Source organism: Barbus barbus (genome assembly GCF_936440315.1).
Source record: "Barbus barbus genome assembly, chromosome: 38".
Lineage (NCBI taxonomy): Eukaryota > Metazoa > Chordata > Actinopteri > Cypriniformes > Cyprinidae > Barbus > Barbus barbus.
The window spans coordinates 8,284,705-8,311,992 of NC_136716.1; positions in this window are offsets into that span (position 1 = coordinate 8,284,705).

Here is a 27,288-nt window from a genome sequence, read left to right on the forward strand (position 1 = left end):
CCGCCGCGCGATTTTCCCGTTGATTCTGTGTCCCGATCTGCTCTGATCAGCTGGTAATTAGGCAGATGAATCGCGCTGTCCGGTATGTCGCCATTCTCAACCATGAGAATGTTTAGTAATTATTAATTAATTACTAAGGACATTATTAATTATTAATTAATAAGGACATACATTACAACACACAGTAGTAGTTCTGAGTGAAATTAGTCTTGTCTCCATACAGAGATGTTATATATTCATATTGTTGATTAAATTACTGATACATTCATGATTACATTTGACAAAAAAAAAAAAAACATTAAACTCCGATCAACATTAAACATTCTTCAAAAACCATTCGTTTGTGTGTGCGTGTGTGTGTGTGTGTGTGTGTGTGTGTTCCACAGAAGAAAGAAAACTGCATAACAGTAAATGATGACAGAATATTAATTTCTGAGTGAACTATCCTTTTAATTCTCTTAAATTATTGATGTATTGTTCCATATGTAATGGCAAGGCTTGCTGTATACATACCTTGGCTTTTTCTCTGCTGACATTTTAATTCCCCTTTTTTTGTGTACAAAGTATAGACATGCATCGCAACTCAATGCAAAGATTATAATTAGTTTTATTTCACCCACAGAGGTTGAATCCAGTGCCGATGCACAGGATTTAAAGAGGGCTAAAAAGGATTATAAAGAAAAAACATTCACATTGATTAAAAAAAAACAGTACAAAAAAGCAACTATAAGTGTTGATTAATCGGTAAAACCGATATATATCGGTTATGCTCTAAGAGACACTATCCCCAGAAGCAGTCACACAACTTCAGATGAACCTGCTCTGGATGTTATCTCAGACTGGAGTGAGACAGAGTGAAGCATCCACACATGACAAAACTGTCTGAGAGGGCTTTGATCCTTACAGTTCTTGGCAAAGTGGAGCTCAGCCTCTCCACACTCATTAACAATGATGCGGACTTACACGTGAGGTGATGAGGTCACTGTCAAAGCAGCACATGCACTCAAGCGCACTCTCAGACTGACAAACAAGTACGCAATTCAAGTTAACAACTTACGACTGGCACCAAAAGGCATCTCGAATAGAGAAGCTAGTATTGTCACAAAGCAAAACATCCGAAGTAGGACACAGGGGGCTTTCGAAGGATGATACATAGACACATTTCTGCCTGCTTTTCATATTTCAAATTCAAGATCACAAGAAATACACATGATATTAACAGAGAAGCCAACCTATCGACTGAAAGTGAATTATTCCATGTGATGCAAGGCTCTGTGGTATGCAGGACACCAAGGTGCTGGAGTACAGTACTATTGTTAGCTGTGTCTTTGATGTCTGCTCTGCTGTTTCATTGGATGATTTCCAGTGGGTGGTATTTAGTCCATGTAAACAGAGCTTTAGGAATACTCACCAATGTCCCTTTATGTTATCTCCACACAAATACCATGCACAAGTTACCAGGATTAGACTGAAAGCATGGTGTGAGTTAAAAGATTGCATATACTTGTGTTCACACAAGGTTGGATCACACTAGTTTCATGCTAGCATGTGTAATAGTTAATTAATAAGATTTAAGATTAACTAATCCATAGAAATGACCTGATTCAAAAGAATGATTCATTCACACAAAGCTATCATATACGAACAACATGAGAGTGAGTAAATGACAAAATCTACATTATTGGTCTAAAAAAAAATGCCCAAAGCCAACCTCCATCTTCTCCTCTACTTCACAAATTCTACTTCCTGGTCCACAGCACCCTCTAAAGGATACTATCCTCTATACAATGCAGTGTTGTATGCTTGTTTTACTGACTGAGCCTATCTCTGTGTTTGTGCCATTTTCAGGCCCCAGACCTCTTCTCAAAAATACAATCCTTTGAAGTTTTTTCTACAGTCCATTTAGAATGGACGAGACAGGGCATTGAGGGTTTTGTCTAGAGATATGAAGTCTCAATTGGGCTAACCTGAGAAAACCTACAACCCCATCAAAACTTCAGAGAAAGTCTCAGCGGAGATGTGTGGGGTGCTCAGCTGTTCATACATAATTTATGACAGCTTACCAAGAATTAAAATATGGCAGCTGAGAAAAGGTGACAGAGTTCTGGAGCAGAAAGAAGCTATGGAGGGAGGGAAAAGGTAGGTAAAAACAAAATATTAAAAAGAAGAAAAGAAAGAACAGAGACCATGCAGAGAAAAATTACTACACACTACACAAGAGTACACAAATTCGTGAGTGAAATGAAGAGAACTGTCAGAAGATTACCCCAATATGAAGAGCCCTCAGTTCTCCACAAATGACTTTCTCCCAGTTGGAGAACCTTTTATGTTGTTTCCATGAAATGAATCACTCGAAACTAATGCTGATGCCAGGGGTGCTGTGGTTTCATTTGATTTCCATGTACCTACATTGACTCCAAATATGCATTGTAATAATGATAACCTACCACCTCCAGGTTCATCCAGCATTTCAAATAATTATCTGAATTACAATAATGTCTTCTTCTAAAGTCAAGGGAAACTTCAGTTTTTCTTATAACGGTTTAGTCTAAAAGAGGTGTGTTTACATGGCATTGAGGTGTGAAGAACAAACTAGAGAGCATAAAAGCAAATCACATAATTACGCCTCAAGGACCATGTACTCTATGTTCACTACTTGCAAAAATAAAAAAGGATGACGGATGTGAGGAAAGATGTTGTATAATCAGGTATACAGTATTATTACAATAACCATAGATGCCCACTACCTGAAAAATGAAGAACTAAGTACTAAGACAGAAGGGCTTTGATAAAAGTAATGAAGTTTTCATTAGACAAAAAAAGTCCATTAAAAATGTGATTTTCTTTTACTTTGAGCACTTCGGCAGATGGTGATACGTAAAAGTAAAATATAAAATATATTTTTTATTTGTTTTTCATTCTTGCTGTTGCTTTTGTTTGTTGATTGATTTGAAAAAGAAAAGGAAAGAAAAGAAAAGAAAAAAGCCAAAACAAACAATAAAATAAAATAAATTAGTACAATACCAAGCTCTGCCACCTCAGTATCAATACTAAATTATCATTGTACTAGGCAATTGTAGATAACTGGTAAGATGAATTAGAAAATTACTGTCCTACAAAAAAATCATGTCGATACAAAAGTGTTTTGCTTGTTTTGTAAGCATTTTAACATAATTAACACTTCCATTTAGAAATTCAAGCACAGTATTGTGTTTGATTTTTGTAACAGTGCCGTCAACAGGGCACATCAGCACATATAGAGAAGAAGTAGTGAGTGAAAAATATAACAAAAAAAAAAGGAAATATAATTTTGCAAACTTGTCAGTGGCTGAAGTCCAGGATGTAATTCGGGATGAGCACAGGACAGTTGATTTGCATGGTTTGACGAGTTGCTTCTTGACATGTTTTGAGGAATTGTTTGCAGACTGGTTTGTAGGTTAACATTTATAGAGTTCATAGAGTGCTGATTTTTTAGTGAGTTGAGGGCAAAGATATTGAAATCAACATATTTTGTTTTGTCTACTATTTCTCATCACTCAGCTGGCTCAATGAATGTTGCACTGACTGATCTTCCAGCATTTTAAAAATGCCGGTATCATATTTTTTAGATTTTTTACATACTGCATTTTTCAGTACCAGTATATCTTGCATTCCTAATTACACAAAAGTCCAACAAAAAAGGGCTAAGCGTGAAAAAAACAGAGATGAAGTCTTGGTCTTATGGTCTTCAGCTTGAGAGCTCTCAGGACCACATAAATACAGCCTTGGATAGGGCCTTTGTCTTATCACTTGATGTCTTGGTCTGACAGTCTGAGGTGCAATGTTTGAAATGGATGTATGCATCCGTGATGCATCTATGTTGAAATGCATTTTCTCCACTTCTCCATTTAAAATGGACAGTCTGGTTCTTGGGCATACAGACCTTGGTCTGGATCTAGGCCTCAGAAGTTAAGCCCAATATTTGCTTCAGTTATTCTTTAGGAACTACATCTCGCACACAGTGTGCATGCTGTGAATTTCACTACAGCAAAAAGTTGGACCGTTTCTTTTAAGAATTTTTCGAAGAAGAATACGGAAATGTATAAATAAAAACAACAGGAGATGAAGTTAGAAAACTACAAAAATGGACATGCAAGGAGGTCAGAAGGTACCTTGATTTGTTCAACTTTGAAACAAGTTTGAAAGTATAAATCAAGGATGGGCAGCTGTCCTGCAGAGTTTAGCTCCATCCTTTATCAAACACACCTGCCTGTAAAATTAAAATAATCCTGAAGACTTTGATTAGATGTTTCAGGTGCGTTTGATTAAGGATGAAGCTAAACTCTGCAGGACAATGTACAGTGGCAGAGTCCCCCTGGTATAAAGCAACTCAGTACTGTCCTCTGCATGTCACATGTCTGCATAAATTCATGTTCAGTAAATTAAACTAAAATGCTTGACTGTGCATGACACAGCAGATGAAAAAACAAAGCTTACCTCAGGCTTTAGGGAATCTGGCATTAGTTTCAGTCTCTGGGGTCTGGCATACCACACTTACATTTACTTATGATTGCACGGACAATCAAACGTATACACAGACATAGGGCCAGTTTTACTAAACAGGGCAAATAGCGCTATAGTACAATTCCAAAACGGCACCGATGGGCGTTGAAATTTCCACGTGGAGTGATTTACTAACAATGTGCACATTAAAGAACACAGACACAATATGTCATTTCGACCAAGAAGTGAAGTGACATTCAGCCAAGTATGGTGACCCATACTCGGAATTCGTGCTCTGCATTTAACCCATCCAACGTGCACACACACAGCAGTGAACACACACACACCGTGAACACACACCCGGAGCAGTGGGCAGCAATATTATGCTGCAGCGCCCGGGGAGCAGTTGGGGGTTCGGTGCCTTGCTCAAGGGCACCTCAGTCGTGGTATTGAGGGTGGAGAGAGCGCTGTACATTCACTCCCCCCACCTACAATTCCTGCCGGCCCGAGACTCGAACCCGCAACCTTTGGATTACGAGTCCAACTCTCTGACCATTAGGCCACGACTTCCCCAAGACACAATATCTCATTTCGACCAACAAAATCACACTAAGCAAAATCGCAATTCATAAATAAATTTGGTATATCATGCAGCCCTAGACTGAACAGTGTATGTGTGTCACTGCAATGCAAATTTAGCTGCAGCTAAGTGACTTTGTGTGACCCACCTTGTCCCAGTGACCCACAGTTTGACAACCCCTGAACTAAGTCAGACTAAGGGGGGGGGACTGGAATTGGGAACCGCTGGTCTTCATCATGTGTCATTCACCGGTGAGAAAACTTTATAGTACAATTAGTAAAAGTACTACAATACCAGGAAGGAAGATTGGGTTGTTGATGTTTGCCTGCCATTCTCGCTCTGTCTGCACAGTGTGCGTGAACAAACTGATGACATATCCTGTCTGCGTATGCAAATACATATGTTGACAGGTAGGTAGGAAAGCCAATTAAAATGCTCGGCCCAAGCGTTTAAATTGGACGAACATTTATTGGTCCTCCGCCTTCCACAGAATGTATAAATACAGATAAATACATTTAAAAATGTTTCTGAAGACAATCACCTATTCCACCTTTAAGAAAAAAAACGTGCAATTCACTGTGCCTAAAATGTATAATTGCTGAAAAATGTATATATATGTTTGTATTGAACATTAATGGAGCAGCAGATTTTGTGTGAAAATAAATCATATAAGTCTTTGTTCAAAAATCTTATAAATGTATGAGGTGGCAAGAGGGCCTTTTACCCCACACACACAGGGTAAAAGGCTCACCAGCATGGGGTAAAAGGCACACAATATCGACACAAATACTTAAAAAATGTTTAATGTTTTAATAAAATAATGTTTTTTTAAATAATGTCTAAGTTAATACTTGTTCAAAACAATCACGTTAGCAAAGTTTGTACTATTTTCTGCTTATTTTATTTTATTTCAATAAATATACTCATTAAAATATATTAATATAAAAATATATATTTTAAAATACAGAAACAAAATCATTTAAAAAAGTAAAGATTCTGAAGGCATTATGGAGATCCCATAATAATTCAATATGGATTTACAGTTGCAACAACAAATTATATTTTATTATGTAATATGATGGTTTCATTCTAAACATGGTGATTATCTCTAATATGGACACCCAACATAATATATGATATTTACTATCTGAATCTAACCACGTCATGTCAACAGATGGAAAATTCGGCGATCTATTAATTATCATGTTAATTACTGTGCGTCTTTAGTCCCAACAGCAGAAGCGCTTTTTACCCCAAATACCATAATTTTACATATTCTTTCACTATTTAAAAACTGTTGCTTTATCTTAAACAAAACTGAAAATCGTTAAGACCACCTCTGTCTCAAAATACCATGCATTAATTTTAGCAATTCTTATTTGCTACTTAAAGGGATAGTTCACCCCAAAATGAAAATTCTGTCATCATTTACTCACCCTCAAGTAGTTCCAAACCTGTATAAATATCTTTGTTCTGCTGAACACAAAGGAAGATATTTTGAAGAAAGTTTGTAACCTGGCTGTTTTAGGACACCATTGACTTATGACCATAGTAGGAAAAAAAATACTATGGAAGTCAATGGTGCCCCAGAACTGCTCTGTTTCCCACATTCTTCAGAATATCTTCCTTTGTATTTCCAAAGTATGAACGACATACACGTTTATGTGTCCTTATTTATAAAAAGTGAAATATGGAATTAATCGGTTGATTATATAAATATTCTATTTATGATCATTAAGATTATGTTTCCAATCAATTTTTTTTTTTTTTTACACAGTTGACATTTACTTTGAAATGATAAAATGTCATTCTGTTCAGTCTGACTTTGTGAAATTTGTTTCAGGATTACATCACGTTTAACAAGACTACAACTTAAAACCTTAAAATAAATAACATTTCTGTAATTGTTTAACCATTTAAGTAACATTTTTAATAATATACATTTTATATTATATCAGGGTTCTTTTTATATTTTATTACCATGGGTATGAAAAATGTATTTTCTTAATATGCGGTCACCCCCCAAAAAATTCAACCTAAAACCAAAATGCATTCTTGTCTTAGGACAACTTTGATTGACTTTTTTGATCCACTTCAAACGTTGACTACTATATATATAAAATACACTAAAAATGCAACATAAAATAATCTATTTTATTTGTGTACTGTAATCCAAATCTTCGGAATCCATTGCATTTCATAAAGGACAGATGCAAATTTATGCAACGTTCTTTGTCTCCATCCTCAGTAACGATGTAATCATCAAATCCCACGCTCTTTTATAAATTCAGAATTTTATGCCTCAAGAATATTTGCAATGAGTAGGAATACAACCTCAAAAATATTTTGTACAGTATATTATTTTTATACTTCTTTAAAAATAGTCATCTTTAGGTTTGGGGCTAGGGTTAAGGGATCTAAAATACATCTTTAAAATATAAAAATGTAACTATATAAAAATGTTTATAATATTTACAGCAATATTTTACATTTCTATAGCAAATGCAAATGTGTAATTATATATTTTTTTTATTGTAGATCACGGGTAGGCAACGTCGTTCCTGGAGTGCCGCTGTCCTGTAGAGTTTAGCTCCAACCCTAATCAAACACACCTGAACAAGCTAATTAAGGTCTTTAGAATTACGAGGGCTACAGGCAGGAGAGGTTTTTTTCAGGGTTGGAGCTAAACTCTGCAGGACATCGGCACTCCAGGACCGATGTTGCCTACCCCTGTTGAAGATGCTCTCAATAAGTCTGTATTGTAGGCTTACATTTCGGTATCTATCCAAATGTACAAAAAACGTCTTTATACCTGTAAATGTTACATACTAAAACCTATAAAGAGACTAAGGCTGGGCACTCTAATATTGGTCTGGATATTGGGGGTCTTGTACTGGTCTTGACTCCAACTCCGGAAGTAACAATACTTCCAATACACAGATTTCACAGAAATATAGGGGTTGTTCAAACAGATAAGAGAGAATAAAAACAGAGACTTAAAAAAAAAAAATAGAGTACAAGAGAATGAAAGACAGAGATGGGTTTAAAGAAAGACTGAAAGTATTGTGAACCAGAATGATGCAGATGGGCTGTCCTCACTGTACAGAGTAAGAGACCATGCAAACAGAAAGAAAAGATGGAGTTGAGAGGGTGTTTTAAAGAAAAGACAGGCAGTACTATACCACGCAGTGTCTCTGAAGTAATGTACTAGATGCTCCACTCCTTTTGCCAGAGTTTGGAAGAGGCAGAGGGAGAGAAACAATAAGGAAAAATCAGTCAATTAAAGATTTAAACAGATGGCAGGGGCAGAACAGAAAGCAGCCTCAGCACACAAGACAAACAACACGAAGGCAAACCTTTTACTATAACAATATATATATAAAAAAAAAGAATAGCAAAAACTGAACAGCCCATTCAGCCATGACAGTGATCAAGGTTTTGTGCTTCACATGACATGAAAGAAAGCCCCCCCCCCCCCAAAAAAATGCATTCAGGTCCATGCTCAACTAAAACAGGCAGAATTTAGATTCTGTCTGGACAGCTCAATCTAAGCACACTACCAAAAACAGAGACTGAATACGTGTCTTAAAGTCAGAGGGTTGTTGCCGTTCTCTGAGGAATTCCACATTGCCAGATCAAAAGCAGTCCTGTAATGTACTAGCAGCTCTCTTTCCTAATACCATGGTCTCCCACAGCTACCTTCTGAAAGTATTAGCAGTCGTTCTGGCTTCACCATAAGTCACATGCACTTTAATCAAAAAGTTTTGTGGGGAAGGTCTTTTCAGACAAATCTTGTTTATTAGATTATTTTTTTCCATAAACATGATGGCAGCTACTGTATGATGGGATACTACATAGCTGACCCTTTACTCATCCTCATGTTGTTCCATAAAAATAAAGAAAGAAATGCTTCCATATCATTTATTTTTTCTGTGAAGCACAAAAATAGATGTTTAGCAGAATGTCCAAGTTGTATGACTGAAAGAAAAATTTGGAACGACATAAGGGAGAGTAAGTGATAAGTTTTCACTTTTTGGGTCAACGATTCATTCCTTTTACCCTAAGGGTCTAAATCACAACTGCATATTTTCAACGAAAAAAGACGACAAAACCAGATTTCTCATAAGATGTGCTCTATTGAAAACAATCAATCAGCTTTACAGACAGCCATCATAAGAATTGTACAGAGAAAGAAAAAAAAAACTAATGAGGTTTGCAGACTTTAAACCAAGCAGACAAACAGGGGAAATAAGGACAATGAAACTAAAAGGAGAGCAAATGATGGACTGATTCTGCACTGGAATTTGACTAGATGGTGGATGTGTGTGCATGAGGGGCACAAGGGAGAGGCAGACGGACATGCAGCAAGCACTGGGGCTAGTGCACAGACTGTTTCGCTTGGTTAAGGACTCACTCTGTCTGTGGTGACGTGGTGCGCATGGCCACACACTCCCCTGCTGTGAGTGTTGCCAAGGGGAGAGGATAGGGGCAAGCAAAATGCCCTGTACAGAGGAAGAGAAGGAGAAAGGCTGATCCCGGCACCATACACACAAACACACATATATACGATAAACACAGTTAGATGGACGTTTCTTTCTCAGACTTAGTGCCAGAACAGGGGGGGAAAAAAGCTGTAATTAGATTCACACATCAACTACTCTCCTTTTTGACTGTCCCGTTGCATACCTGCAATAAAGATAAATCGAGAAATTCCAAAATCTTGAAAAGTGCACAGAATAGCATTTTGTAATTTTTGTGTGCAATATGCAACATGCTGTTCATTGATGCCTGGGTTGGAATAAGGGAGCTATTTCAAAGTAGGCAACCAATGGCAAATTTCCATTCTCAACACAAGTATGCCTGATATCGCCCAAGAAAACAACCTGAATCCAACTGACTTATAGCATATAGAGAAACTTCTAATGGTGTGTTCACATTGACAGTGACCTGCAGTGATGAAGTGAAATAGTCATTAATTTTCAATGAGAAGGCAACATGGTGCAGCGGCCACCAATGTGAGTGAAGTGAGTGTAGCTCATGTGACCGTCACAATGTAAACAGTACATAAATATATATATATTTTTAATTAATTTTAATAATGGGAGTCTTAGCAAGAACTGAGTCTTAGCAAAACTGAATCCAAAAACGCAATGACTGAAACAGTGGAACTTAATAATAGTGATTACTCATAATCATGCTATGGTACCAAGAAAAGTGAAATTTGATCGACTGAAAGGGAACATCTTGGTTACGTATGTAACCCACGTTCCCTGTAGGAGGGAACGGACACATCCCGTCGGTGACCGATGAATTGGGATCTCAATTCGTCGGTTACCGATGTGACTCGGAGTGACCGACTGAAAGGGAACAACATCTTCTATAGGTTAAGCTAATTTATTAAGAGAAAAAGTTCAGGCCCAATTTTATGTCCTCTTTGTGAAAAGCACCAAACCTTATAAACACACAGGAAACTCAATTACACTCATCACTGCGCCGCTTTGAGCTATTTAGTTTTGTCAGACATCAACATTTTCCTTAGTCTTTGATCTGAATTTTTTAGTATAGTTGACAAACTGTACTCAGGACAGGAGAACCATGCTGGTGAACGCAACAACCCACAACTGGACACTTGTCAGTTGCTAATGTAACTGTAATTTGTTGCCATAAGAAATGCAGAAATCACACACCTCAGCTTTACAGGGATAGTTCACCCAAAATACCTTCTTTCACATGAGGGTGACATGAGGGTGAACAAACGATGACAGAATTTTCATTTTTGGATGAACTATGCCATTAAGATAATCTGTTAAGCAAGATAAATTACATTACGATATGGAACTCTACAACAAATTGTACATGTATATACACTAAAAAGTCTTCTATCCACAAAACACAATGCAACTGTCCCTATGTGTTGCAGTGTAACATGGGAGTCAGACCTTTGTAAATTTTGTTTTTACTTTGTTTTTACAGTACTTGTACCGAAGTGCTCTGCATCACAGGTTCAATAGTGTATTAGGTGAGTTACTATGTAAAGCAAATTTACTATGTCAGAACATCCATAAATATGAAGCTGATACATGATACAAACAACACAATGTATTAGTTTACAAATTACACACTATGGTAGAAGTGATTTGGGGGGTAAATGTAGCTATCCCTAACTATGTACCTAATATACCCAACGCTATACTGATAAAGCTGCCCTGATCATGTTTTCTATCTCTGCATGGATTCTACGTACATTATGTGCCTTCCACAAGGTTTGAGTATCCTTGTGCTGGTGCTCCGGTGACTCCTTGTTAGCCTCTGAGCCCTGTAAGCAGCGGCACTGCATATCCTCAACTGGAGAAGACTAAGAAAATTAAAAATAAAATGCTCATGTACTGCCACATAAAATAGCATAATTAACAGCATACAAATGACACAATGGTCTCATCACATTTGTTTGGTTTTTCCAGGGAACTCTCAATAGGTCACAACACACATCACAATACACCAGAATCAAATTAATAAATTTTGCTATTCAAAAAAAGAATTATGTTTTAACACTGTTACGCTGTTTTGTATTGTAACAATATGACAATTATAACAACTATGATATTTAAGCAAAAATGATGTACTATTTAAATATTATTAACATATTATTGATACATTATTTGTGGAGTATACAATATGTGGTAGAATCTAATGAGAACTGTAATGATTACAAATTACAAAATATAAATAAATAGAATAAAAATGTGTTTAATGAAAATTAAAATCTATATTGCCTAAAATTATTTATTTATTTATTTAGTCATTTAGCAAACGACTTACAAATGAGGACATAAGAAGCAATCAAAACCAACAAAAGAGCAACAACGTGCAAGTACTATTACAAGTCTTGGTTAGCCTAACGCAGTACAGATAATTATTTTTTTATTTTATTTTTTTTAAATAAAAAGACAAATAGATCAAATAAAATTAGAATAGAGAGTGCTAGAGTTAGAGGGTCAGCATAATTTTTTCATATAACATATGTTAGTATAAAAGACAAACTCTATACACACACAAAAAATTAAACTAGAGAAATAATGAATTATGAGAAAATTTAAATGATTAAGAAAGGATCTGAGCTTGGAGTTCATGTACAAAATCTCATTTGGCAACAATTTTTCATTGCATGTCTGCCGATGTAATTTCAGAACATAATATTTTCACTCTTGTTACTTTCATAAGAAACTGTTTAAATAAATAAATACAGCTTCTGCATGCAAGAGCTAGATTTTGTAATTAATAATCAGTTCAACACTGCCTGTTTTAAGACAGATTAATTTATAGTAGTAACATGATTGTATTGTTACTACCTCATTCACAATCTCATTGACGAGTTCCTTACTTACCATAGCACATCTCAGTAATCTATCGGAAATAATATGCTAATAATATAGCATTTTTCCTCTTTTCTCAGTACTGCATTTTTCTGAGTGATTTCTACAGTGATAGTTTCATTGTGATTTTTTGGTTGATGTTAAGTCAGTTCCTCTTAAGTAAATATTTAGATTATAATACGTACCAGCTGCTGGGAAAGTTCAGCGATCAACCTGTCTTTGCTTCTGAGCTCATTTCTCAGTTCTTGAACCTCTTTCAGGAGCAGCGCCACCTAGAAAATAACAGAAGACAAGATAAACCTGCATCTTTTTTGCCCAATCAGAACAGGGGTTGATTTGTATCAAAGCTTAGATGGAAATATTAAACATTTATAAGCCTAGTCAAATGTGATCAGATATTAGCCTAACATGCTTATTTATTAATAGCAAAAACATATTACGCACATTTGTTTTTTGTTTTTAGGTGAGTCAGTTCTGCTGTTGGTGCATTAAACAATTCAGTTTTATAACATCACATTTGCATTACACATTACAAATGAGAATAATCTCATGCCTAGACAAAGGTAGGTGTATATGATTTATTCAGACATGAGTAATTTTTAGGATTCATGTCTGTGAATTATTACTGCAGATGTGTACTGTAACATTTATGGTCTTTTCGGCAGGATAGGCAATATATAACAATCGTCAAGAGCAGAAACCGTACCATGCAGCATATGCTCGGAGAGACAGTATAAATGCTTGGAAATAATATTTCATGCATTTAAGTCTGCCATTCAATAATTGCAATGAGCTTTGTGCTTTGTTACTTTTAATATGAAACAAAGTCTCAGCTTTCAAATTTTGTCAATCTTGAAATGCAAAAAAATAAATATGGTTTTGATGCTCTTTAATGTGGCATTCACTGTAGCGGTCTCAGTTCAAATGGTAAGTGAGTCCCTTCCTCTTTACTACTAGTTATAGCCAAAAAAAACATGTAATGTCACATTTTAGCTCGTCAAATTCTGTCTTAGTCACAGAAAAAAAGGTTTGTTAACGAATATTTCCCTAATCCTGATAAATATGGCTTCACTTTTTATCTACAGATAAAAAAAATATCCTTTGCTGAAACTAGAGAGACCTAGACAATGCATTATTATGCTCAAAAAAGTAATATGAACTATGGATTGAAAGTGTCTTCAAACACATTTTGTAAACGTTTTTGTAAAATGTCTTATATTTTATTAAGGACAATAAAAAAGGACAATAACACAAGATCTTACCTTCTGATCAAGTAAAGATTGGTCAGTGGATAATGGAGTATTAGCCTCTAAAGTATCTTCAACTGAACTATCTGTCTCCATCTAAAACAAACAACATACAAAATCAACCTTGTAGCTCTGCAGTTGAGTCATCTGTTTTATTGTTAAAGTTGCTCAGTGTATGGAGGTGATTACACTAGACGTTTTTGCTCCACTGACTGCCACTCATTTGTATGTGAATGATGAAAACCAGAAAAACAAGCTAATACAAAGTTCTGCATTCACCTGCGTATGAAAGTTCAAGTTAGTTGAACTCTGACCTGCATCTCTGCACCCCTGAACTAGACACTATGACATGGAATAGCAAACCAGCCAGAAGTTAACAAGAGCAGGATATAGCTTCATAAGATGCATTTAGTCTGACAGCACTTATATCACTGGAGATCACAGTGCCATTGCACTGCTGGGTGCTATTAGTCATTCTACACTCCCTTTGGAAGACTCTTTACCTCTTGACCTCACTATTCAGTTGCAAGTCTCTGTCTAACTTTTAAGTTTTGCCAGTAGTCACTTTCACCACAAATCACCAACTCCACCAATCATAAATGCCCTTTAGATAGCATGCTGGACTATGAAAAAATTAGTGCACATGCTCTGGCATACCGTGTTGCCTGTATTATTTGTCAGCCTCATTACCCCAAAATCTTCACACCAATTATTTCCTTTCTTCTCTCAACTATCTACTCATTTTAAGTCAACATGAAACCATAAGGTCAAAAAATATATACATTGGCATGCATATAGTTGTTTTGAGTTGTTCAGAGATGTGAATGGTCCATTATTACTCCGTTTAATTGTAATGCATTTAAATTAAATTTCTCTAGAGAAATTTTAAAAAGTTCTTTATTGAGAGAAATCTAAGAAATGAGCTGTATGACAAATATTGTATGTGTATCTGTATGTGAAAATATTATCAGGTCTGTCCTGTTCTTTTTCACACACTGGACTGGTGTATTTTTATCCAACAATCAAACAAAAACTAATGTACTTATGGGAGGGGGGGCAGATTAAATATTATATATATATTAAATACTCTCAGAGAATTGAGAGGAGACTAAAGGTGTTCACAGAAATATTTTGGTACAGATCTAGTCCCCATGATGAAAAGCAATGGACAAAGAGAAGCATATTTTTCTTACTTGTGTGATCTCTCCATACTCCAATAACATTTTAGTCATCATTTTATCCCTTCAAAAGCCTTCAAAGCTTTTAGGGTGATTAAAGGAGTTGTAACACTCCTCTAAGGAGCTCTAGAACATGTCCCACCTATCAGAAATGATCTACAATCACCTCTAAGCAGAGACCGCTTGAACTCATGTAGCTCAGAACAGACTCAGTGTTAGAGCCATAGCTTTGTGGGCAGCGCTCCAACATAAAGTATAGCACTGATATGCCTCAGATGAGTCAAGTTCAAGTCCCCATAATTTCCCTCTCTTCTCTCCATTGTCACTTTTAAAAACGATAGACCAGGCTCTGAGTAAAAAAGTTACTAAAATTGTAAAAGTTCTTAAAAAATCATCTTAAAAAATGCAGTGTTCATGGAGCAATAGACTGAATAAACACAGTCAGACGTTACATCTGCATTTATACATAGAACAACAAGTACTACATATTTGGAATTCCAAATTTTAGAGTGCTGACATTTCAGCAGTTACTAGTTGCTAGACATACTAGTTCACCTCACTAAATGACTAGTCTGTTGTTGGACAGAAATGTTTCAGAAAAGCTGGTCCAAGAATGCAGGTCTTCCCTTAGCGCTTCCCAGTATATGGCACTTAAAAAATCAATTTGTCCATTCTCCAAACTGCTTATCCACTTTACACTGTGTTTACTTTGGATGTGAGTGGTGCAACACAACACGAATGATCTGTAGAACCATACTAAACATTGATTCTGTCTGCATTGGATGTGGCGCAGTGTGACACGACAAATCCCTGACAGTAAACTGATGCCCTGTTATTCTATTTCTTCAACTGCAAGTGAGTGCGCTACTTTTGACATGAAGGACAAATTAATTTACAACAGTCATTTACTTTGTTGCATCCAGTGTAGACACAGTGTTAGGGTCGTGACTCATGGGGGGTTGGCGACTACAGCTGGAGATTTTTGCTTTTCGTTAGATGCTATTTACACTAAGAGGAAATAGCATATTTCCTTAGCAATAGATACTAAGGGCAAATAGAAATGCAGTATTATTAGATATGCTATTTACAGTACATTAAGTGCAAATAACAATAGATTTTATAAACCCTAAAAATAGCAGCATTTTCTTTGCAATAAGTGTAAATTGTAGATGTTGTTTACATTCAGTGTAAAAATGGCAAATATTTGTACCTCATAATTGTAGTACATTATAAAATAGTATGCAGTTATAATACATTGAGTATAAATTATTATATTTCTTAAAATTACTAAATGGATGCTGCCTTATATTGGGACAACAAAGCCCTCCCTACACCTAACTCTAAACTTATTTCTATTATATATATTGTGACGAGCGTCCCGAATACTCATCAGCGTTGCCCTGGAGACGAAGGAGAAACACCTGCACCTCCTCATCACGGCGGGATCGGCCACACCTGAGGCTCGTTTGCCCGTGGCCAGATAAGCCGTGTGAGGCTGCATGACAGGGAGAGACATCTCCGAAGAAGCTGAGAGCTAAAGCGCTCTACTCTTCTTGATTTCAGAGCCCAGCGAGTGACCGATCCCGCCCTACCACGAGCACCGCACAAGGGAAGAAATCACGTCACGAGGAGCACCGCCGGACCTCAGCCACCCCTTTCAACCAGCACTCCACCACTTTGTTAAATAAATCCACCCTCCGGGGTATTTATTTTGAGCTCTCCTTGTTGCGTGATTCTTCCACCCTGCCACAGTGGTGGAGAATGCGGGCAGATTGAGGAAGTTTTCACCAACAAGCGATCTCCACCAGGTTCTCAGCATTGGTTGATGGTGGGCTCTCCCACGGCAGCTCAGGTAACGGAACGCGTCATCATCGATCGCCACCTCCGTGCCCTGCCCCGCGCATATCGACAGGCCGTCGGTATGAGGAACCCCACCACCATCCTGGAAGTAGTGGAGGCGATCGAGCTGGCCGAGGCGGCCCAACGACGCGAAGCTGGGGAGCGAGTACCGCCTTTTCCCTGGAGGATGGCTCCAGAGCAATGAGTGCCGGAGGGCATCTCGCGGCCAATAGACAGGACGGCGGCCCCCGAACCCTTGGATGAGTCTATGCCCACAGCACCTTCCTCGCCTAAAGCTCGGCCTTGGTTGGCAGGCTGTGTGTTGCACCAGGACCCGCCCAGAGGGGCCCCAACCGCGGAGATCAAGATTAATGGCCGGCCCTTTAAAGCGGTGCTCGATACGGGCAACGCCGTCAGTCTCGTCGGGGGGGGATCCTCCCTCCCCGCCACGAGTCCAAAGGGGTGCTTCCCGTTACCTGCGCCCACGGAGACACACGGGAAGTCCCCGTTCGACGCGTCTACATCTCCGCGTCCTCCGGTACCTGGCCCATTGAAGTGGGCCTCGTGAAAGGCCTACCGGTGAACGTACTCCTGGGACGAGACTGGCCGGGCTTTGATGCCCTGTTGAGCGCCGTCACACAGCCAGCCAGCCCAAGGGGGGGCCGCCGTGGATGGCAGCCAGCGAAGAGGCCCAACCACCGCCCCGTTCTCCTGGCCTCCGAGAGTGGGAGAAAAGGTGAGTCCCCCTCTCAAAACCCTAACCTCTTTTATGATGTGTATCAGCAGGCGGCTGGAGGGGGCTCATTCGGCTGGGCTCAGCGAGAGGACGACCGGCTGAAACACTGTTGGACCCAGGTGTGTGTCTTAGAGGGGAAAGACACCCGGCCAAAGCCCCATCCTCTCCCCCACTTTGTCGTGGAGAACAGCCTGCTCTATTATGTCGCCCAGCGCAGGGGGGAGGAAAAAAAATTGCTGGTGGTTCCGCGCACGAAGACAGAGACGGTCCTGCACTTGGCGCACGCTCACCCGTTGGCGGGACACCTCAGCGCGACAAACACCACCCAGCGCATCCGGGACTGATTCCACTGGCCCGGCCTGGAGGCCGAGGTAAAGCGCTTCTGCCAAGCGTGCCCCACGTGCCAGAAGCCGTCGCCTAAGCCTCCTCCCCCCTCGCCACTCATCCCATTGTCCATCATCGATGTGCCCTAACTTTTCCTCCTTAGCCGCCCCTCTGACAGACCTTACCAGGAAGGGGCAGCCAGAATGCATCATCTGGACTCCAGAAACGGAGGAGGCGTTCCAGAGGATTAAGCATGCGTTAACGGAGGAACCAGTCCTGCGGGCCCCGGATTTTGGCTGCCCCTTCCTGCTTCAGACGGATGCATCCGAGACAGGGTTGGGAGCCGTCCTGTCCCAAGTCCAGGAAGGTGAGGAACACCCTGTCTTGTATATCAGCAGGAAGCTGACCAAGGCTGAGAGAAATTACGCCACCGTGGAGAGAGAGGCTCTGGTGATAAAGTGGGCAGTCCTGGAGGTGCGCTATTACATGTTGGGCCAGAAGTTTACCCTCCTGACAGACTACGCGCCCCTCCAGTGGATGGCCAAGACAAAAGACACCAACGCCCGGGTGACGCGGTGGTTCCTCGCGCTCCAGGACTTTTGCTTTGTCGTCCGTCACCGAGCTGGAGCCTCCAACACGAACGTGGACAGACTCTCTCGGATCTGGTCAGCCAGCACAGGTCTGTCAGGGGTCACTCCCCGCCCACCCCCTATTTCCCCCTTACTGTCATCTTATGTTTCCACCAGGACCAGGACAACGCTTGGGGGGGGGGGGGGTGTGACGAGCGTCCCGACTACTCATCAGCGTTGCCCTGGAGACAAAGGAGAAATACCTGCACCTCCTCATCATGGCGGGATCGGCCACACCTGAGGCTCGTTTGCCCGTGGCCAGATAAGCCGTGTGAGGCTGCATGACAGGGAGAGACATCTCCGAAGAAGCTGAGAACTAATGCGCTCTACTCTTCTTGATTTCAGAGCCCAGAGTGACCGATCCCCCCCATATATATATATATGGGGGGGTGCAAGGCGATGAGACACAAGTCAAACTTTTTACTTTGGATGTTGCGTTTTAGAATGCCATTTCTTGAGCGAGACGCTAGTCAAATGCGCCTGTCAAGAAAAAAAAAATGGAAAAGCAGAGCAGTAGAATGCAAAAACCTGTAAAGACTTTCATGTGTGGAGCACTTGGAATAGAACTTTAAACAAATGTTTTTGCAAATTTTAATAAATAGAATGTTACTTGAATCATGTTGTACTTGCATTTTTTTCCGACTAGTTAAACAGGCTGTGAGACGACTTCTTGTAGCATTCTCTTGTTGCTATATGCTAATTGCACTAATTTATATCTGTTAAATTATACTCCGAGGCATGGTTAGCTAGTCCCTCCTCATTCTGTTTTTTTAGAGATAACAAGAGTGACTATGACTGGAACTTGAGTCTCGGTTACTTCGTTTTAAACATTGTTTGCAGTAGCAAACCAGTAAATTTTTCTATAATAATGGGGCACCATTATGTTGTCTAGCATCAAACCAATTACCAGCTATTTAAAAAAAAAGAAGACTTTTCTTGACGCAGATCATATGAAGAAATCGTTGCTGTAGACACTGATATTGATATTTTGTCCACAAAGGAAAATAATTGTGATGGGGGAATGATGTTTTTTTGGTTTTGATTTGTTTTATTGTAGTTGTTTGTTTAGCTTGTCTCAAATTGATGGTTTTTTTTTCTTCTTTTTTTAAATTGCATGGAAATTGTATCTCTGAACACAACATACATTGCAGCATTCATCCAGGCCATCAATTCAAATGTTATATGTGTATTCCTAAAAAAAAAAAAGAGGATCTGAGCTAAGCAGAAGGAAAGACATATACCTCATTAAGGACTCATAAATCATAAGGGTCACATTACACTGTGAGAGCATGATTTGGCTATGTAATTAAAAACCTGTTGATGGCTCTGGCACAGTCAATCACGGCTGCTAAATAAATGTGCTGAAAATTAAAAAAGACAATCAAATAAGTTATGATTACATTATAGCACACTGGAAAAGATTTAATTACAATTTAATTGGGAAAGTTTAAATTATCTTATCTTAACTTTTCCTTTAAATTAAGGTAATATGAGATGAACTGACAACTAAGTTACATAATGAAAACACATAATAACATAATGTTTGTACTTCTGAGCCCATATTCACAAAACATTTTATCTTACCACTAATATTTCTTCAAAATATTTTGCTTGTCTATAGCTGGGTTTCCATCACCCTGTTTTAATGCGCATTTTTAAGTATAGCATGAGAAACGAGTGATGGAAATGCCAAATTTCGAATAAAAATCCCTTAATTCGCAAAAACAATTTACGCTCGCTTGAGGTGGTTTTTGACTTGCGAAAAAGGGTTAATGCGAATAATGAGAGATGGAAATGCATTTTGCGAATAAATTCCTCCAAGTGCATAAAAAAAGTCACGTGACTGCACTATGAGACAGGATAACTTGACCAGCAGCAGACTGATCTCGTTCCACAGCATGTGAAATTTTGATATGGTCGTTCTGAAATGCCTGAGCAGTCTGTCATCAAAGTATTTCTGTTTAATTGTCTTACACTACTGTGTTCCCAAACAGCTGCATTCACCTCAGAAAGCAATGACAGCATTTATTGTGTTTCGTCTGCTCGCTCTGTATGAAAATGACCTTAAAATGAACTTAACCTAGTTTTCTATAGGCTATTTAGTGCCAATTTACCAGGAAGTGATGATTTTGTTGTCTTTGACTCGTTGGATGGAAATGGTGCTTGTTCGCAAATGTTTTATGCGATATTCCAATTTTGCGCACAAGTTAAATTTGCAATTTTGGATGGAAACATTTTTGTTATTTGTTTTGGATTTTTTGTTATTTAAAGAGCGCGTTAGTAATATGCGCCTATAGGAGGGTCCACAATGCGTGTACACTCTGCTTATTACTCACACAGGGATGCGCAGCAGCACACAAACATGCCAAATATTAAAAATTAAAGGATTACAATGTAAAAGATTATTATTGTGTAGGCTATATAAATATAAAAATGCCTACATGTCATAATGGATAGTCATTATATGTAACAGAATTAAGCTACCTCGCGCACGAACAGATCTGTTTCCTCTCTGGAGATGCGTTCAGTCTTTGCTCTTGCAAATTCCGCCATGTAAATCGCGAATCTGCCATGGCGCGAGCGTAACTGGCTCTTAACAGGAATGGGAGATGAGACTCTGATTGGTTTATTGCATGGTATGCCCAAAACACACCCGTTACCCATTAAGAGAATAAGGACAACCCTTTTAGACCATGCGCCGGCTGCACAGACTGTGTTTCCTGTCGTTAAACTAGCAAAAGTGGATTAAGACACGCCCTAAGTGCACCTGCACCGTGCACTTTAGACCATGCACTTAGATTGTTAAAATAGGGGCCCTAACGTTTCACAGATTTAGGAGCTAATTTTAGTGCTAAAATGCTTTGTGAAATATCCTTAGAGTAAAAATGTAGGAATCCTAAATTTCATATTTCATATCAAATTTGGAAACACTTTCAGAATGATTTTTTTTATCCAGCTGATGAATGATAAAAACATTGACACCCAATCGGAATCAATCCTGTTCAAGAATTCAAAGCGACAGACAATTGTGTGCTTATAAACAGATATCATCCGCTGGTGTAGACGCTAATATAGTTCTTTATAGTTATCGTACTTAGTGTGAACGGGCCTTTACATTTAAGTAGACAAAAGGTTATTTGCATTCTAGTGCTTTCTTAGACAAAACAATTTGTTAATGTGCAGTGAAAAACCTGTGAGCATCCCTGGTTATATACTTATATAAAAAAATTGTATCTGACCTCAAGCAGTGTCTTCAGTTGAAGCAGCTGTTCTTTGACAGAAGAGCAGTCTTGAGTCATGAGTTTCAGAGTCAACTCATCCAATGTCACATGGTCTGACCTCTCCAGCCCCTGTTCTTTGCGGCCGTCAAACGACTGGAAAATGACACTTCTGTAGGTCAGACAAAAAGAAAGTGATCACAGAACATGTGCCAGGTCATCCAGAGGCCTCAACCTGTAAATTAAAGCTTTAGACAGGCCAACAATGCTGAGTTTTCCAATGACAGCCATGAAATCCAGTTTAAAGTTCTCATGTGCAGTGACTTTTCAGTGTCTATGATTATTCATGTTCAGATTTAATGCAACATGTGAATTTAGACATGCAGCAAAGAGACAATTTTGCCTTTTTAATCATATAAAACAGACACTGATGCACTTGTGGAGACTAAAGGCTGAAAACTTGAACCGTAAATGACAACATTTCAGAACAAAGACAGTTGCATTCAAAATGCGGGTATTCAATATAAAAAAATATATATTTGCTTATCTTTTTTAGGTTAGTTTTAGCCTCCGGTGGCTTAACGCCAGCCCACTCACAGTCTGTTCTAGGCTCATTGGAAAAATATGACCTTAGTGACAATTCTGCAAAATTACATTACATTGATTCTTGCTGATGATTATGCTATGTGGTGCAAATGTCAAAATGTATTAGTCATGCACTATTAGGAGTCATAACATGCGATCTAGAAAGCTTCATCCATGTTCAGTGTCTGCTCTATTTTTGACTTCATAACATAGGAAATCTTTATTAATCAATAAAATGTCTGGGTAAACATGATTTGTGTGAAAAGGAATAAATGTTGTTAGTGTTTTACTACCACTAGTGTTCATTTCAACTGGAAACTGCAGTGAATTGTATACTGTAGGTATGTTGAAAGGTACTCCATTGTTTAGTTTTTTTCTGGCCTTAAACACTCCAGGTTAAGTAGATTTTGCCCCCCCCCCCCCCCAAAAAGGTGTAAAATTGACCAGATTTTATGATGAAAGCCATTAGTCCAGATCTTTACTACTAAGTGTAGTACTAACCTTAAAATTATGACAATGTAGTTGTTTGCTCTTACACACTGTGATGAGCACTGACACAATTTACAACAATTTTACTAAACATCAAAATGCATAGATAAAAGGGTCACTTGTTTTCACGCCTGCCCCAGAGCTGCTGTTGTCTCCTCCTTGGGGTTGGCCAGCCATCTTTTTCAAAGCATTCATAAGGTGATGTCCCATCAGTGTCTACAACAGATAAGTACATTAGAAAGTAGTTTTGTGAGTGCTTTTGTTGGTGACTTCCAGAACATTTGCGCCCAAGTCAAACTCCTCTCTCTATGATATTTAGGTCTCTAGATATAGCTCCATAGTATTTTTTCCATACATTGGATGTTACTGTGGACCATTAACTGTTTGGTCACCCATATTCTTTGAAATATCTTCTTTTATGTTTAACAGAAGAAATAAATGCAAGGAGATTAATCGGTTTAGCCGTTTAATCGGCACTGATAGTTGATTGCCGGAACTATCGGCAAAATCCATGTTTTTAGTGTCTGTTGCTCAAGCTGCTGAAAAGTGCAAGCAGAAATCACTGACACCTTGTATTGTTTATTTTGACACGCGAGGCTACGCGCTGCACAGAGCGGAAACTTCAGTTGTGGATTTAAATGCAGCCGACAGAAAATCCTGCCTCGCCACAGAGAGCCATTCACATTGTTTTCCATTAAATTACATTATATTTGTCCATAAATCATTATTAACATTGTTAACAACATAAATCATTGTTAACATTCATAATGCCTTCAGATTGCACTTTCTCTTTCAGTTTGCTTTGTTTTTTTAAATGCCAAACTTCAAACTCATATATGCCACATTGTTCTTCCTTGAAGTAAACTTTTGCGTCCGGTATGTGATACAGTATGTTCAACTGCCATATATATATATATATATATATATATATATATATATATATATTTAATTTTATTGATTTTTTTTATTTATTAGATAATCATGAAGTGTTCTAAAATAGAAGCAAATAAAGTGTGAGAATACATATATCCATATAGATGCAATTTGAATGCTATGACTTTTGTGTAGCTGTAGATGGCATGACTGCTGAATTGAAATGGTAAAACATGGTAAATATGGTTAAAAAAAGAAAATGGTAAAAACACTTTACATTTTTACACTTTTAACATTTTAAATTGTCTTCTGTTAACATTAGTTAATAAACTATGAACTTTACAAACGGTAATGATCAATATAATAATTGATATTCATATCTTTTATTCATTTATGGTTCAGTACTCCTTTAAAAGGAAAAATAAGAGCAGATCAACAAGTGAATTTACACTCCTACACAGACAGCTCTGTATTCGGTGTTCAGACACTGCTCTAGTAAAAGCTCATAATTCCACTCAAAACACAGGAGAATAACATCTAACTCTCTCTCATGTAAAGATATCACGGTGATGGCATGCAGTGGCGTACCATATATCTGGAGTAAATCATTTGTTGAGCCAGTATTGAGTCATTTTCCCTATATTTACATATACTTAATTTAACAATATAAAAGCCTGAATTTGCATACGGCGGGGTATCAGTAGTATATAATTTCAGCAAAATTCTTTATAGAAATACTTGTAAATATTTTTCAAAACTGTTCAATGAACCATAAACAATTATTGCTCATGCAGCTGTGGAACAGTCCTAAAGACACAAACTGTTTACAGGCCATAGGCAATAAAGGTCACAGTTGTAATAACTTAGGACCTTTCTGCTGACTCCAAAAAACGCAAACAAAAAAGATGCCCAGGCCCACAAGCCATAGGCCTGTTGCAGGGAGACATAAATAGTGAATATGTGACCAGAGCAATAAACTGTCATATCCGTAATGAAAGATGTCTAAGACAGTGCTACAGGAAGATAGGAAGGACAACTGATTGTCCTTGCACACATGTAACCCTGTGTCCCCCCAGATGTGATCAAGAATTTGCAAGTGACTTAGTGGAAGAGAGGGGTAACACACCAACCCCTCACCCCAAGTAGTTGAAAGTGAGAGGATGTTTCTTTTTTTTTCATATCACTCACCGCTGTGTAAAGATGCATCTTCAGACAGATCCAAATCCAACATGAGGTCATCTTCCTCCAGGTCGCATGACTCCACATTCTCCAGGTTGTCGAGAATGTCCTTAAATATAATATGTGAAAAAAGAGTCATGCCAGGATCTCTGCAAACTATCCTATACGACAACAGACCTCTGTCCAACAATTTCAAACAAGTTTTTAAAGGGGCAGGTTAAATTCTTTAAGACAAATGTCCTATATAAGAGATAATTATTCTCCACTTCAGACTTATGACAATAAATGTATGATTACACTGTTGAACCTACCCATACCATTAAACTTGTCACTAACCTAAACCATATCCCACCACAATAGCAGCAAAAGTTGAACACAATACAGTACAATGGCAGCACAAAGTAGTTAAAGACACCTAATATAAACCTAAATAAATAAATAAAATGACTGTCACCTAAAACATCTAAATAAATAAATAAAACGTCTTCTAGAGATCCAAATTAATCCAAAATGTATTTGGAATTGGCAACTGAAAATGTTTATTTTGTTTATAAAATCATCTGAACCGTTAAAATGGTCAATAGCATTGATTGGTTTTCTCCATACACCATGAATGTAAGTTCACTATTCTGAAAACATTCATTATGCTCAGTTAACAAGAACAAATGCATTTATGCATATGTGGCATTTTGCACTTGCTTCATCCCTAAATCATCCTTAAAACATAGAAACAACAACAACAACAAATCGCTTTTGGAGTAGAAGATGCCCTTTAGCCAAAAGGAGAAGAGCAAACAAATTTTAAAGATAAGGATGGTAGACTTCTCTGAAGAAGGAAGGAAGACAACTGATGTGTATTCAAGCAAGGAGCAGTTCTCATACATGATGGAAGTCACCTCCCCTCTCCACGACTCATCTCTCTCAGAGAAGATTTAGTGCCAGCTGAGGACCTCCGTTAAATGACTTTTCCCCATGACCGGCTATCTACTCACGGCATGACAATAGAAGCATACCCAGAAGGGAACAGGAGAAATGGTGCAGGATAAAATGAGAGGTTTCTTGGAGTGGGCTGATTGTTTTTTATTTCATTGAAAAATGATGTCAACACTGTAAGTGTGAATCACACAAGTTTCTGTAAATGTAAATTTAGCTTCAGACACACTGGACAACAGAAAGTCGGAAAGCTCACATTTTACATAATTTTTTGCCTTTACCACCCATAAGACATTATCAACATTGGATATTTTCAACTGTTTTCCATGTATGCAGATTCCTTAACTTTCCATACACTCTTTTCTCTGAACTCTTATCACCCAACTGTAAATTTTGTAACTCCCCACCGATCTGAGATGGGTTTGGTTTAAATTTTTAAAGAATGTTTTCAGTGTCGGACTATACAAAGAACTACGTATATTTCAATTGCAATTGCTGGACTCTGATATTCCGCTAGTTATTTCTCATGCCTCTGACTCCAAGGATCACTGCTATTTCAGCTTCTTTCTCATTATTGTTTGTGGATTTTTCCCATTCTTCTACTCTGCCATGTTATTTTCAGTCTATATGCTTCCACTCGGTTCTAACTTTGGTTTTAGACCCTGTGGTTGCTTGCCTCTTGGATGTTAAAGTTTTTATTTAAATTAAAATTATAAATTTAAAAGTCTGAATGAGAGTAAAACAAAGATTGTCATGATTACCCCTTCTGATTCCCAGAGTATACCAAACATAAATCTTGAATTCTGGCATCTAATGTCAGGCCCTATGTGAAAAATCTGGATGTTTTACTGGACAGTGCTTTAAAGCTTGATTGACAAGTCTTGATTTAGGTTAAATTAAGTTAGATTTAGATTAAACCATAAGGAGTGATTATTATAACTCTATTTGGGGATCAGTCAATCTTCTCTAAACAATCTTCAAATGGTTCAAAATGCAGCTGTTATTACAGGAGTCCTAACAGGAGCTTGAAACCATAAGCATATTACACCTGTGCTATGGTCTTCAGGTTACCAATGCTCTGCAGGATTCATTTTAAATTGCTCTTACTGGTTTTTAAGTGTTTAAATTGTTTAGCACCATTATACCTCTCTGACCTGTTGATAGATACCAACCAGCAAGAGCTCTTATGTCAGCCAATTTAAGGCTCTTAGTGGTTTCTAAAACCAGACTAAAGTCTAAGGGTAATTGAGCATTTGCCATAGCCGCTCCGAGACGTTGGAATAGTCCACCTATTAATATCAGAACTTCTCCAAAAATATAATTGTTTTAAATCTAGTTGGCTTATTTTCCATGATTTAAAACTGATTCGCTCTATGGTTTGTGGTTATATTTGGGACTTTGCCTTTGTCTCAATTCTGTTAATGGTTATTTAATTTTGTACAGCATATTGGTCAGTGGTAGTTGTTTTTAACTGTGCTTAGTATATAAACTGAAATTGAATTGAATTGAAAATGAATTCATAAAATAACTTCAGAAATATGTAAGATTCTACACTGTCTATGTTACTAATCAGATAATCAAGTTTGTTATTGATTATGCTGCAATAACATGGATTATCAGTTT